The sequence below is a fragment of the Oryctolagus cuniculus genome, chromosome 15 (assembly GCF_051225735.1).
Source record: "Oryctolagus cuniculus isolate XC-2025 breed Fujian yellow rabbit chromosome 15, ASM5122573v1, whole genome shotgun sequence".
In the NCBI taxonomy this organism is placed as follows: Eukaryota; Metazoa; Chordata; class Mammalia; order Lagomorpha; family Leporidae; genus Oryctolagus; species Oryctolagus cuniculus.
Genome location: NC_142881.1, coordinates 95,891,292 through 95,907,331, shown reverse-complemented (window position 1 = coordinate 95,907,331; position 16,040 = coordinate 95,891,292). Strand labels below are relative to the sequence as shown.

The 16,040-nt window shown below is 41.4% G+C and overlaps 1 pseudogene; it reads left to right on the top strand.

Annotated features, from left to right (window-relative positions):
- Window positions 1-8,023: 8,023 nt before the first annotated feature.
- LOC149122201 (ubiquitin-conjugating enzyme E2 D3 pseudogene) lies at window positions 8,024-15,065 on the top strand (annotated as a pseudogene).
- Window positions 15,066-16,040: the final 975 nt, after the last annotated feature.

Below are 16,040 nucleotides of genomic sequence, written 5' to 3'. Positions count from 1 at the left end.
GGCAATCCTCCACTGCCCTCCCAGGCCACAGCAGAGAGCTGGACAGGAAGAGGAGCAACTGGGACAGAATCTGTCTCCCTGACTGGGACTAGAACCCTGGGGTGCCAGTGCCGCAGGTGAAGGATTAGCCAAGTGAGCCACAGTGCCACCCTACTGATTGATTTTTTAAAAGATTCATTTATTTATTTGAAAGTCAGAGTTACACAGAGAGAGCAGAGGTGGGGGGTCTTCCATCCAATGGTTCACCCCCAGATGGCCACAACAGCTGGAAACTGCACTGATCCAAAGCCAGAAGCCAGGAGCTTCTTCTGGGTCTCCCACGCAGGTGCAGGGGCCCAAGGACTTGGGCCATCTTCTACTGCTATCCCAGGCCATAGCAGACAGCTATATTGCAAGTGGAACAGCTGGATCTCGAACAAGTGCCCATATGGGATGCTGGTACTTCCAGCCAGGACATTAACCCACTGTGCCACAGTGCCAGCCCCTACTGATTGATTTTTTAAGGGAAAGAGTTTATTGGGGGAAACCCAACATACCAGTGGGAAGGGGAAAAGAAGGAAAAGAGGGAGAAGAAGAGCATAAGAGAGACAGAGATCAGGAGATGGAGAGAAAGAGAGAGGTCCTTTTAAAACTTTGCCAGGGGGCAGGCAGGGAAGTAGGAGCAGCAAATCCCATTAGGATGGGAGTGGAGCTTGACACCAATGGTTGAGCCATGTGACCACCTGGCCTCCAGCAATGGCAGTGGGGGCTAGAGCCTAGGATGGTGTCAGGGTGTAGTTCACACCATAGATAAGATTGTACCATTTTACTAACATCCCCCCTTTTAGTTTTTTATGAAGCAGGAATTGTATGGGAATACATTAGTCCCAAAAGTCCAGGAGGGTTAGAGGGACGATGATCTGTCTTTAAAGCTACTTCCTGCTGGAACAGGGCAATGAGATACTCTTCACTGTCATGGAGCAATGTCTCAAGCCACTGTCTCCTGGGCAGGGAGCCAAGTATATCCCTGTAGCAGCAACAGCATTTGGTTGACCGCCTGGTTGCTGAATGCCTTGGTTCATTCCATTATCAACTGCTGTAAACACTTAAACAGACACTGTAGTATAAAAGACAGGGTGAGAATAGCAACCAATGATCCTGAGAGTGGCATTAACCAGGTAATGAGAGGATTTCATAGAGGAGAGGAAATGATGGGGGGGGTCTCTGGACCCTTGTGAGGACTGCGTGATAAATGTGGTTTAAAGCTGATCCCAACCAACATCAGGAGAAAGGCCACTCAACTTTTTCAGGTAGAGGGGTTTGTCTGTAGAGAAATTCTGAACAACAATACAACATTAAGTAGGGGAAAGGACCATCAATACACACAGGTGGGGAGTAGAACCCTTGATATTAGAGTAGAGGCTATGATTACAAAGGAATGAGGCCCTAAGTGGACTAGATACAAAGGACAGAGTCATCATTAGAGGACCTAAGAAAGGTGCTGTGTAAGCCAAATAGAAATTGACAGTCTGGCCATTGTGGCCAATTGGGGAGTAAACCATCGGATGGGGGATCGATCTCTCTCTCTCTCTCTCTCTGCCTCTTGTCTCTCTGTGTAACTCTGACTTTCAAGTAAATAAAATAAATCTTTAAAAAAAGGAAAGAACTGACAGAAGGGGCCTGATAATAATCTGGTGAGCTTTAAGGCCTTGTAAGTTATGAGGCCCAGACCTATCTATCTCTTCACATGGGGTACAGCCTAAAGGAGGTGTGAACCTCCTTGGGGAAGGCAGCCTGTTGACTTCCATTACCTAGCTGGCTTGGGAGGAGAGGTGGTCAGGTTAAGGCAAGTGGCATCTTCTGCCTGCAACGTTACTGACTCTGCGTGGCTGTACCCTCAGCAGTGGTGGTCACTTTGGAAACTTGGCCAAGTGAAGGGCTTTTCAGCTTGTAGCTTGCAAGATCTGTGGCTCTGAACTGGGCATCCTTCGACTCCAGGGCAGTTCCATTTCCAGTGATCCAACTCTTGGCTGGCAGAGCTGCCAGGGCTCTTCATAAGTGGATTTCTGCTGAATCCCAGGATTACCACATTGAAAGCCACTGTAGCGGACTGGCCTGCTGGGTCTCTTTGAGGGCAGATCGCTGTACAGAGCAACCTTTAATAGGCCTGCCACCTATCTTTACATTGCTTCTGATGCCTAGCTTTCTTTTCCTCCTGGTTTTTCTTAAAGCAGACCAGAGGATGCAAGTCAAGGAGGTGCTCAAGCCCCATCTCTAATTTACTGATTGATTTTTATCATCACATGTCCCACTTACTGAGATTACAGTAGTTGCAATTTGCCTGTGTGTTCATTTTCTCTCCCACTAGGATGGAAATTCCTGGGAATGTGGATTTTGTTTATTCAGCACTATATATCAGTTTCTATCAAAGTACCCGCTATGTAATAAATTTCAAAAATACTTATGGAATAAATGAAGACATTGATATTTAATAAGGCTAATCCATTAATATTGGGAATTCCTTCAGAGATGTGCAATACAAGAGTTAATCTGACACTACTGATTCAGTGAGCTGTAAATGTGATGAACTCACAAATTTGAATCCCTTTTCATTTGGAAATGACTCTGGAGTTCATCAATGATCAACTAAATATAGGAAGTCATTGGTTTATAGCAAAGATCTATTTTAATTTGTTTATTCAGAAATAGAGCATAAAGTGGAAGTGGAACTTGCCACATTTTCTGGTGATGTTTGTTTATCTTCTTTTTTGTTGATTTTTAAAATTTATTTTAAGGAATACAAGTTTCATCAGTACAACTTTAGGGATGTTTTATTATTTAAAATGCTTAAAAATTCTCTGCTGGATCCAGCATTGTAAAGTAGTGGGTAGAACGGCCATCTGTGATGCTGGTATTCTGTATGGGATCTGGTTCCAGTACTGGCTATTCTACTTCCTATCAAGGCCCCTGCTAATGCACCTGGGAAAACAGCAGATGTTCCAAGTACTTGGGCCCCTGCATGCATGTGGGACACCTGGATCCTGGCTTTGGACAGGCCCAGCTGCAGCCATTATGACCATTTGGAGTGTGAACCCTGGCTGGTAGATATCTCTCCCTCTCTGTACCTTTGCTTTTCAAATAAATAAACAAATCTCTTTTTAAAAATTCTCTGCTAATGTGCTTAAATTTCCCTCCTTTCACATCTTTTGACCTCCAGTTCCACTTCCTAGAAGTGACCTAAGTATTCTTGAAATTTTGTTCAAGGTACTTGTGGGTAGTGGGCCACAGATTGACTCATTCCCTACATATGGATATACAAACTGCAGCTCTCTGTTTACTCTGATAGGCTGTCTTTTTTCTTGTTAGTGCTCCCTCACTAGGCACTTTGACTCAATGCCTTTCCAGAGACGGCTCCATCCTTTAGCACTCCTTCTCAATACAGCCCCATGAGGAACTTAACCTGGCTCTTAGTTGTGCCTGTGGGATGGGTATGGCCATATTTTGTGCCTTTGGTCAGCCTACCGGTGTCTGCTTTTAAAGCCTGATGCCAGTATACCTGAGGCTGTGCTCCCCTGGCTGGGTCTAGCCTGGCTCAGCTGCAGTTCCCTGTGACAGGGCTGGATGATCCTTTGCCTCATCTTTCCCCACACCCCATCCTTGGAAGATGCCCTGAGAAACTGAGCACTCAAGAGACATAGGGACCTAAACACCCCCTTGCCATCCTGCGGCTTGGGAGAACTTGCCCACCAAACTGGGCTGTTTGTCTCAGCACACCTCGTATGTGCAGTGTGCCACAGGCCATGAGAGACAGTGTCTTCAAGTCAGTCAGAAAAGGAGCAAGAGCCTCCTGGGAGGCAGAGTTTTCATCATACACATCCAACCCTCTGCCAACTCAACAGCTCTCTCTTCCTCCCACAGTCCCTCAACCCTGAGGTGAGGCTTTCATTTCCTTCCTGTCTGCTATGGATTTCTACTATGGCTAATCTTCCCCGTCTCAACTTTGCTGCTAGGTCTTAATCTAAGTGCTGAGTACAAGTTCAGAGACAGAAGCAGTTTTATTGGTAAAGGAAGATAAATTGGGAAATACATTCAAAATGACTTACTGTTACAGATTTTATCTATAAAATTTACTGTATAGATTTTACGTAGCTTAACTAATCAATAGTGATGTTGTATTCCATATAATATTCTTTTCTTTTTGATGCAATATTTGTTACAGTTGTTACCACAGCCACACACACATCTCTATCTTATTATTTTCTAGGACCACATAGTTTTGCATTGAAAAAATATTTTGCCAGTCTCTTAGTCATGGGCATTTAGGTCATTTCCAGTCATTTTCTTTGCAAGCAATGCTGTAGTAGGCATTACTAAGTACAGTTTGAGCATTATTTTTTATTTTTGTGTGAGTATATACTTTAGCTACATCTCTAGAAGTGGGACTGTTGGAAAACTGTTATGAGAATTGAAGATTGACTATAAAAGTGTTTATCTATTTCATTTTGACATGAAGTCACAGGATGCCCTTTCAGCATTAGTTTGGATAACTATGTCAGTGATGACCAGAACATAAGAATCCATTTTGAAGATAGAGAGGAGGAAATTGGAAGGAGGTGAGTCACTTACTGGGCACCAGTGCAATGTGGGCATGGGCTCAAGGGCTTGGGAATCACATAAACTGTGTGGGAATTCTAGCTCTGCCATTTGCTGGCTGTATGGCCGGTTTCCTCATTCATGTGAACAGCTGTGAAGGTAAATAAAACACTTGTACAGTATTTAGTAATGAAAAATGTACATTTTTAGCACCATTATTATGTATCTAGTACTGTGCCAGATGCTTAACAAATAGTGGAACTGATGAGCACATAAGAGGAGGTATTAAACTTTATTTCTGTCTAGTTGGGAAAATACAACATGCCCATCAGAAATCTTCAAATAACATCCATCCTTCACAAACTGTACATGTTCTATAAGTCCAGACACACTTTGTAGAATATTTATGAGAATAATTGATGTGAATAATTTCAAAAATCAGTTCCAAAAAATACATGTGTATTTAGATGTTTAGTGCTTTGAAGAGCTCTCTTTAATTTCACATGGCTTTATTGAAAGCAACAATATGTTCTATGATGGGTTGAGATGTCAACCTTATGTTTTAAAAGTTTAATTGCATGTCTTATGGTTTCTCTAGAGTCAACATACTAAAATATTTTAAGTAAAGGTTACTGCTATTTACGTTAAAATAGTGTCATTGTACAGTTGAAGGAGATTTGATTCTTCTGATGGATTTCAAAAATAAATTTTAGACTTGGTTTTAGAACTTTTCTATTTCATAAACTGCCAGGGTCCTGTGAGTGCCTCTGTTTGAAGATGTTTTGGTGTCTACCCTACCTTGTTATGATATGTCTTAAAAGGATATAGTTTGAAGCACTAACAAGAATAGACATCAATTAGGAAAAAGCCCCTATCAGAGCAACACAAATTCTGCTAAGCTTGAGCAAAAATAAATATCAAATTGATGGTAAATCTTGGGTTTAAGAATGGTGAAATCACTGATCATTTGTTAAAAAAAAAAGTGTATGGGGACAATACCTCAAAGGAATCAGCAATTTACAAAAGAATTAATTGTTTTAAGAAGGAAAAAGACAATGTTGAATGTGAACCCTACAATGTCAGATCATCTATATCAATTTGTGGAAAAACTTCACCTTCATTATGACTTAATCAAAGGGTACTGATGATCAACATTAGAAAAAATGGCCAGCCAGGGCCATGGCTCACTTGGCTAATTCTCCATCTGTGGTGTCAGCACCCCAGGTTCTAGTCCTGATTGGGGCACCGGGTACTAGTCCTGGTTGTTCTTCTTCCAGTCCAGCTCTCAGCTATGGCCCAGGAGGGCAACAAAGGATGGCCCAAGTGCTTGGGTCCCTGCACCCACATGGGAGACCAGGAGGAAGTACCTGGTTTCTGGCTTCAGATCGGCACAGCGCCAGCCATAGTGGCCATTAGGGGAGTGAACCGATGGAAGGAAGACCTCTCTCCCTGTCTATAACTCTCTCTCTGTTTCTCTCTCTCTCACTGTCTAACTCTGCCTGGCAAAAAATAAAAAAAAAGAAAAAAGAAAAAAAGAAACAATGGCCAACACTGCAGATATCTGATTCATGTTTCACAATTCTGGCTCAAAAGCTCAAATAGAAGATTCCTCAGAAACCTGAATATAGCCTTACCACATGACCCAGCCATCCCACTCCTTGGAATTTACCCAAAGGAAATTTAATTGGCAAATAAAAGAGCTGTCTGCACCTCAATGTTTATTGCAGCTCAATACACAATAGACATGGAATCAATCTAAATGCTCATCAACAGAAGACTGGATAAAGAAATTACAGGATATGTACTCTATAGAATACTATACAACAGTAAAAAAAATGAAATCTGGTCATTTGCAACAAAATGGAGGAATCTGGAAAACATCATGCTGAGTGAAATAAACCAGTCCCAAAGGGACAAATATCATATGTTCTCCCTGATCAGTGACAACTGAGCACCTAAAAGGAAACCTGTTGAAGTGAAATGGACACTATGAGAAACAATGACTTGATCAGTCCTTGTCCTGTCAAGAAACAACTTACTATTTTATTCCTTTTAGTATTTTTTGTTCTACTTAATATCATTGGTTGAACTCCTTAATTAATACACAATTATTCTTAGGTATTTAAATTTAACTGAAAAGTGATCCCTGTTAAATATAAGAGTGGGAATAAGAGAGGGAGGAGATGTACAGTTCAGCACATGCTCACTCGGACTTGTCCCTAATGGTAGAGCTAGAAATGTGCCAGGGGATTCCAAATCAATCTCATCAAGGTGGCATGTACCAATGCCATCTTACTTGTCAAAGTGATCAGTTTAAGTTCATAATTGATCATAAAGATAGGATTAAGTGTCAAAGGGATCACATAAACAAGACTAATGTCTACTAATAATAGCTGATAAAATTAAACAGGAGAAAATGATCCAACATGGGAAGTGAGATACATAGCAGACTCATAGAATGGCAAATGCCCTAAACAACACTCTGGCCTCTGAATCAGCCCTTAAGGCACTCAGATCTGGCTAAAAAGCCCATTAGAATTTCTCAGGCCAAGACACTGGAAAGCCAAGACACTGTGGAAAAAATGACCTAAATGAAAGATCTCTGTGAGTGAGATTCCTGTGTAAAGAACAGGCCATCAAAGAAAGAGATGCCTTTCTCTGAAGGGAGGGAAGGAACTTCCACTTTGATTATGGCCTTGTCTACATAAAGTTGGAGTTTGTGAACTCAAGAGGCTTCCATAGCCTTGGCAGCTCATGACAAGAGCCTCAAGTAATTACTGATGTCATAAATAAGAGTGTCAATTGTTAAATCAACAACAGGAGTCACTGTACACTTACCTTGTAGGATCTCTGTCCTTAATGTGTTGTACTATGTGAATTAATGGTAAAACTAGTACTTAAACAGTACTTTATACTTTGTGTATCTATGTGGATGCAAACTGTTGCAATCTTTACCTAGTATATACTAAGTTGATCTTCGGTATATACAGATAATTGAAAATGAATCTTGATTAAGGATGGGATGGGAGAGGGAGTGGGAGATAGGATGGTTGTGGGTGGGAGGGAGGTTATGGGGGAAAAGCCGCTATAATTCAAAGGATGTACTTTGGAAATTTATATTTATTAAAAGTTGAAAAAAACCAAAAAGACAAAAGTTTTACTTTTGAAATTTATATTTATTCGATAAAAGTTTAAAAAAAAAGCTCAAATGGAGCAAACACTCTTTGATGAGTTCTAAACTTGATGCACCTAGATCAACTTCAGACAACAGTAGAATTTTCTATGGAAATTTTCAGTAGTCCCTGAAGTATTTCTTGGAAGAATTTTTAAGAGGAGATGAAATATAGACTTAGCAAAATGATCCGGAAGACAAAACCCAATGAAAAAATGGCTAACCAGAGTGGGAAATGGTTTAGACAAAACAGATTTATCAAGAGTAAATGTCATGAAAATGGTTTTTCAGATGCTCAAGGAGTTTTGCTTGTTGTATTTCTGGAGAATGATCATTGAGCATGCTTACATCACTTACTTGGAAAGAGCTTCAAGAAAGTCAGCCAAAGCTTTAGCAGGAAAACATGTAGGCAATCTTCACTAGGCAGTCCTTCATCATGACAATGTTTCTTCATTTCTTTCATCAAACAAGAACAATTTTGTAACTATTTCTACAGGAAGTAGTTATGCATCTATATTACACACCTCATTTGGCCTATTCTGACTTATTTTTGTTCTATAATCTTTTTTGTAAAGATTCACTTTATTTATTTGAATGATTTACAGAGAAAGGCAGACACATACACACAGAGAGAGAGAGAGAAGGAGAGGGAGAGAGAGAGAGACAGAGAGAGAGAGTGAGGTCTTTCATCCATTGGGTCACTCCCAAAATAATTGCAATGACCGGGGATGAGTAGGCCAAAGCCAGGAACCAGGAGCTTCTTCTGTGTCTCCAAAATGGGGTCAGGGTCTTAAGCACTCTGATACTTTCTCAGGCACATTAGCAGGGAGCTGGATCAGAAGCAGAGCAAGGAGCTAGGACTTGAAATGGCACCCATATGGGATACTGGCACTGCAGGCCAGGGCTTTAACCCACTGCACCACAGCACCAGCCCCTGTACTAGAATCTTAAAAATCTTTAAAGAACTTTCAGTTTTCTTTAGTTAATAATGTAAAACCCTGCATTGACATGGTCAAATTACTAGGAGACACAATTGTTTGCAAATGAACTAAATGCCAAGTATCATTGTTTTAAAAATGTCTGGAACTTCATGGAGCTTATGTAAACAAATAACATTTATATTTGTATGTGATTTTTGAAGTTGCCTCATATGTTTTCTTACTTTTTTATCATAAGGTATCTTATCTATTACATCTTGGCCACCTTCCTTGATACTTTCTTATTTTTTTTAATTTATTTGACAGGTAGAGTTATAGAAAGTGAGAGAGAGAGAGAGAGAGAGGGAGAGAGAGAGAGAGGGAGAGAGAGAGAGAGAGAGGTCTTCCTTCCATTGGTTCACTCCCCAAATGGCCACCATGGCTGGCGCAGTGCCAATCTGTAGCCAGGAGCCAGGTGCTTCTTCCTGTTCTCCCGTTCTCCCATGCGGTTGCAGGGGCCCAAGCACATGGGCCATCCTCCATTGCCCTCCTGGGCCACAACAGAGAGCTGGACAGGAAGAGGAGCAACCAGGACTAGAACTCAGAGCCCATATGGGATGCTGGCACTGCAGGTGGAGGATTAACCAAGTGAGCTATGGCACCAACCCCCCTTGATACTTTCTAATGTGACTGCATCATATAGGAAATAGCAAGGGCCTTATGACTTTAAGAATGAGAAGTGACTGGTGCCATGGCTCACTAGCCTAATCCTCCACCTGTGGTGCTGGCACTCCAGGTTCTAGTCCCAGTTGGGGCACCAGTTCTGTCCCAGTTGCTCCTCTTCTGGTCCAGCTCTCTGCTGTGGCCTGGGAAGGCAGTGGAGGATGGCCCAAGTGCTTGGGCCCTGCACCTGCATGGGAGACCAGGAGGAAGCACCTGGCTCCTGGCTTCGGATCAGCACAGTGCACCAACCATAGTGGCCATTTGGGGGGTGAACCAACGGAAGGAAGACCTTTCTCTCTGTCTCTCTGTCTCCCTCTCTGTCTAACTCTGCCTGTCAAAAAAAAAAAAAAAGAATGAGAAGAGCTTAATAAATTAACCATCTTTTCTCCTTTGCAGAACTTCTGGGGAACTCCCTCTGATCATGAATGCCAGAGAGATAGATTTAGACTAGAAGTTATAGGCTGTTTCATGGTTTTCACAGAGGGTTGACTCTAAATAACTTAGAAAAATAAAATGATAATCTACAGTTATTTGTAGTCCATTGAATTCCTTTATTCACCCACGATAATTTTAGCATCAAAGTGTTCCCCGAGATCTTTGGGCTGATCATTTCACAGATTTCATACTACTATAAATCATAACAGTAAATTGCTTCACACTATAACCTATAATTAGTAAAAGTCTAAAATTGGTAAATTTTAAAGAAGATTTGTTTTGTTTGAAAGGCAGAGATGATGGCCAGGGCTGGTCACACTGAAGCCAGGAGACAGGAGCTTCTTCTGGGTATCCCACATGGGTCCAAGCACTTGGGTCATCTTCCATTGCTTCCCTGGGAGCATTAGCAAGGAGCTGGGTCAGAAATGGCACAGTCAAGACTTCAACCAGCACCTATATGGGATGCTAGTGTCACTGGCAGTGACTTTACCTGATAAAGCACAATGCCATCCCTTAATCAGTAGATGTTGAATTCCATAGTATAGGGCATTTAATATGTTCATGTTGAATAGGCCAAGAAAGCTATTGGCCTGAGATAAAGGTGAGTGGGAAGGTTTTGAGATCTTTCTAGGGATAGCTGGGAGCATCCACAAGAACCAGAAAGCTTTAACTGGGGACTAGTCAAGATATGGCATGCAGTGACTGAACATCTAATGCTTAGTAAATATAAGACATCCTTACTGTGGAGATGCTATACATATTTGTGGTTTAATAATTGGAAAGAAGCAATCTGCCAAGTTCTCTTTTTCTCTGATTAATGTACACACTGGATTCTGTCTACTTATTAATTAGAATAATCCAATGGTCTGTCACACCTTTGAGAAAGGAAGCATTCAGGGCTGGAATTGTGGTATAATGGATTAGGCTGCCACCTGAAATACCAGCATCCCAAATGGATACCTGTGTGGGTCCCAGCTGCTCTACACTCATGTGGGAAATCAAGAAGTTCCTTGCACCTAGCCCAGCCCTGGCCATTAAAGCTATTCAGGGAGTGAGCCAATGGATGGAAGATCTCTGTCTCTTCCTCTCCTGTGTAACTCTGACTTTCCAATAAATAAATAAATAAATCTTTAAAAAGAAGATCATCTACATATTGTAGCAATTGAGTCTCTGTGGAAGGTTGGAACTCCCCCAGAACTTTCCTAACACCTGGCCAAATAGATTTGAGGCTTCAGTAAAGCTTCATGGTAAATATTGGAATCTGGAATCCCTCCTTCTGTTACTCCTGGTTCTATAACATCCATTTACAGTTTTAGGAATTCCCTTCTGTATTTCACTCCTAGTTATTTGTTGAAATTTGGGATTTCCCCATCTTTTGCAAGGAGTATTCTGATCTAATCTCTCTTTTTAACTGTCTCTTCTACAGTGCAAATCATGAATTTTGCCTTTTATTTTTACTCTTTTGAAAAATTTCTGTGCTTCTCTTTATCTTTTGCATTTCTTTGGCCTATCAAGCCAGCTCTTAATTACAAAATTAAGAATACTAGGGCTTGGTATATTTAATCTTCATCTGAGCCAAACTTGGACCAAAAGACTGAGAGTTCATAAATTGGATCTTTAAGTCAAATAAAACATCAACACTTAATCGTTGTTTTGCTTTTCTTTGTTCCTGGTCTGAGAGGTGTTCCCCCTGGACTCCAAAATTCTCCCCAGTAGACTATCCAGGGAAATGTCAGAGGGAGCCTCCTTAGTTCTCCTTTCCCTAGACCTGGAATTTTTATTTCCCAGTTTGATCTCTGTGTCTGAGTTTTCCTGTGTGCCCAATGTCCCATAATGGAGATTCCTTGGACATGTGTATTCAGTCTCCCTTAAGGGAGCTTTCTTGAACACCACTCCAAATTTTTCTTGAGCTCAAACCTCTGTAGTGGAGGTTTCCTTCACATCTTGGGATCCAACTGGCCCATGTCCAGCTGTTTTCCTTGAAGGAGAATGAAACTGTAGAACGGGACTCCACACTTGCCTCATACTTGGGATATGTGTCAGTGACATATGCTTGACCTCCAAAAATGCCCAACTACCAATGCAATACTTATACTCTAATTTTTCCTACTCGGCTCACATGTGAGGTTGTTTGGTTGCTGCAGTACCTGCTTTTTGTTTTCTGTGGCACCTCTGCTGTCCTTCAAATAACAAGTCTCAGGCTTCTGGAGTGAGATGGGGCACCCAGATAGAGTAGGCCACATGCAATTGGATGGGATGTGTCTCCCCTTCTATTAGAGCCCCCACTCCATGCAGGCACAGAGATCCCAGATGAGCCCTCAAGTTGTGAGAAACAGCCTCACCTTTCCACTCAAGACACAGGAAGTGCATTGAGAGGGGAGACTATGAATGGTCTTGCAAGATGGGGTGCCTGGTGGGACAGCACACTCAGCGTGTTTTACAGCAAGCTATTTGTTTCCTAGCATGCAGGTTCTTACTCCGGTTCCTCCTTGGCTGAGTAACTACAGGATTACAATCTTCCTAGCATTTGCTTCAGCTGTTTTGGCTACTAACCTCCTGTTTGCCTAAGAACTTTCAGGTGCATATCTTAGTTTGAAAATGCACCAAATATTTACTTGTCACACACTGAACCAAGTGTGCAATCATTTGTTATTTCTTACCCTTTGTTGGTTGACATTTCTTTTCAGAAAACTGAATTGTGTCTTTCTCACTAAACCTCAAACTCCATGACAGAAGGCATCCTGACTTTGATGCCTTCTATTTCTATCAGACCTAAAATTGTGATATAACATAGATGCTCAGCAGACACTTACATATATCACCTCCCCAGTCCTCTCGGAAGGCTAGAAAGCATTTACCATTCTCACCCCACTTTGTAAATAAGGAAGCTGAGGTACATCATTCAAGTAATTTGCTAGTCATTAGTGGGTCAGAATTGGAGCCTAATTACTTGAATGATTGGATTCTTCTGCCACATACAAATGTTTGGTCAAGGAAATGATGCTCCACAGGACCAGGATCAGAGCAGCTTTGGTTATATGACACATGAGTCAGCCAAACAGACATGTTCAAGGCTTCAGTGAGCCAGAATGTCTCATAATTGTGTGTCTAAACTAGGGGAAATGAGGAGAGGTGAGAAGGCAGACAGGGGAGGCTGTGCTAAGTGGAAGTAGGTTGTCTGGTCAGAGGCAATTTAAGAACAAATGGGGCTTTATTGAGGCTGTCCAGTGGGGCTTGGGGGTCTGTGAGTCCCTCAGATGTAGGTAGAATTCCTTCACAAGTGGACTGCCATCTGTCACTGGAAAGCTTGTTTCCAGACCAGCTGGCATCTCCCCCACTAATAGCTTCTCATGATGCATGTGTGACCTTGCAGCTTTAAATCACACTTTCAGTGTGGTTGCAATCTTTCACCCCGAGCTAGCAGAAGAGGGGTTTGAGCTTCTAAGGAGAACACAGCCTGTCTCCAGGAGACCCACACAATCTCTGTGAGCCCCAAGCTAATCAACATTCATATGTGAAACCCCTGACCAATGGACACTTCCCAGAATGATCCAATTGGAAAAAAAAAAGTAATGCCTTAAAACCCTGGGCACTTCCTGAAAGCCAGTGTCCTGCTCAGGCACTCTGCCTCGTCTTCTCTTGGACCAGATGCTTTTGTCAAATAAATGTTTCTGCCTCTTAGTAAATTGTTGCCTAGCTTTTTATTTCGATACTAACCTGTGGAAAACAATTCTCAAAATTCGCTCCTGCAACCACCCTCCCCTCTGTGACTGTTAACACTTATCTGATTCTTTTTCTCTGGATGAGCAATTAAGATCTAGGTGGGATCTCTCCGCAGCAGTAGACGGCCTATGGCCTAGGTGCATGGAGGACTTCTAAGGGCTCTGAAGCCACATATGCAGCTGTGAACTTCCAAATTGTAGTAGTGGGGCCTCTGGTGCCACTGAGAGGAGTTAGAGAGGGTAACAGATTCCAAGAGGTTCATTTCAGCTGTACCATGCTCTCTTTTAAAATATTTTTAAACCGGATATTTTAAAAGATATATGTGTATATATTTGAAAGGTAGAATTGCAGAGAGAGAGAGAGTTTTTCCATCTGCTGGTTCACTTCTCAAGTGACTGCAATGACTGAACATGGACCAGGAAAAAGCCAGGAGCATGGAATTCCATCTGTATCTCCCCTATAAGTCACAAGGGTATGAGCACTTGGGCCATCCTTTGGTGCTTTTCCATGTGCATTAGTAGGGGACCAGGTTGGAAGTGGAGCATCTGGGATTTGAACTGGTGCTCATATGAAGTGTCAGCATCACAGGAAAAGGCTTAACCTGCTACACTACAATGCTAATCTCTAAACTGGATCTTTAAAAGATTTCATTTTAGACAAGGTCTTTACAAATTATTCACAGCTATGACTTTTAAATTAAAAACCAATTAGTATGAAAGTATAAAAAATGAAAAGTAAAAGCAGCCTTGTTTCTATGTCTCCATCTCTGTATGGATTCATCTTTTTCTCACATAAATGGAAACAGACTTATATATCCTGAATATTTTTAAAAAAATGCATTGGGGGGTGGCTCAGATTTGCTAAGCCCTGCATGTGGGCAATAAAGTGTCCCCTGCTATCCTTAGCTTCGTCCCATGCTTGTGACAGCCTCGTTAGTGGACTGATACACAGCAGTGAAGAGACGCCTGTGTTTGGCAGAGCCAATGTGAGACCAAGAGACAATCCTTCCCTGCTGCCTGGATAATCAAAAGTTTTAGCCAGACTTCTGAGCACACACTGAGAGAGAGGAACCAGACTGAAAGCACAGACTATAGCACTGAAATGGATTAATAAGGAATTCAGTGATTTGGCCCATGACCTTCTGGCACGATGTTCTGCAGGTCCAGTTTGGGATGATGTGCTTCACTAGCAAGTCACAATTATGGGACAGCTCATATCATGACAGTGTATTCTTTTTGGCAATTCATTTTCCTACAGACTACCCCCTTCAAATCACTTAATGTTGCATTTACAACAAGAATTTATTATCCAAATGTTAACAGTAATGGCAGCATTTGTCTCGATAGTCTAAGATCACAGTGGTCTAATGCTTTAATAATTTCTAAAGTTCTTTTATCCATTTGTTCACTGCTATGTGATCCAAATCCAGACAAACCCCTAGTGCTAGAGATTGCACAAATCTATAAAACAGAGATAAATACAACAGAATACCTTGGGAATGGACTCAGAAGTATGCCATCTGATGCTACCTTAAATTCAGAATAATCTGCATATAGCTGAAGTAAACTTTAAATTACTGTTTCTTTTTTGATTTTCTCATCTGGTGGCTTCCCTATCAGATCTCACCTTCTAAAAAATTTTTTTAACTCCCTTCATTCATTGACATGTTCATCTGAGAATACTTTGTTCTTCCAGCTTTGGACAATAGCTGCTTTTGAAACTGTAAGGTAGGGGCTGGCACTGTGGCATAGTAGGTAAAGCCATCGCCTGCAGTGCTGGCACCATATGGGTGCTGTTCAACTCCTGGCCACTCCACTTTTGATCCAGCTCTCTGGTATAGCCTGGGAAAGCAGTCCAGCTATTGCAGCCAATTGGGGAGTGAACCAGTGGATGGAAGATTTCTCTCTCTGTGTCTCTCTTTATCTTTGTGTAATTCTGACTTTCAAATAAATAAATAAATCTTAAAAAAAATAAACTGCAAGGTAGTTGCAACTGAACAGATTCCCAAGATTCAGAATTTATTTTAAAAAGTGAAGCATGTGTATTATGTGGCAAATGTCTTCACTCTAACTTGGTTATGAGTCTAAAATCATTCTTCACTACTCTAACATGCTGAAGAAATCTGAGAGGGTGGAGACAGATGCTCAGTTGTCACATCAAAGGGAGCAGCATTATTATAGCAGCATCCATTCTTATTTAAGCCTTCCACTGTTAGAAATATGAGGTTAAATGATGTACTTTATGCTCATCACTGATGCAGCTGGAGAATTGATATTGAATTTATAGTATCAGCAGAACAAAAAATGTGGTGTATTTTATGCATACAAGTAAAGGAATGACCTGTTTTTGTTCTACAGGGAATAGAAATTGCAAGTCAAACACCCTTTGTATTCCAAAATAGGGTCTCCAACAATTTGTGATTTTCATTTAAATTGTTAGGAGGCTTGGAACTATTAGTTAATCTATCTTCCAATACATTGTTTAAGACAGCACTGAAT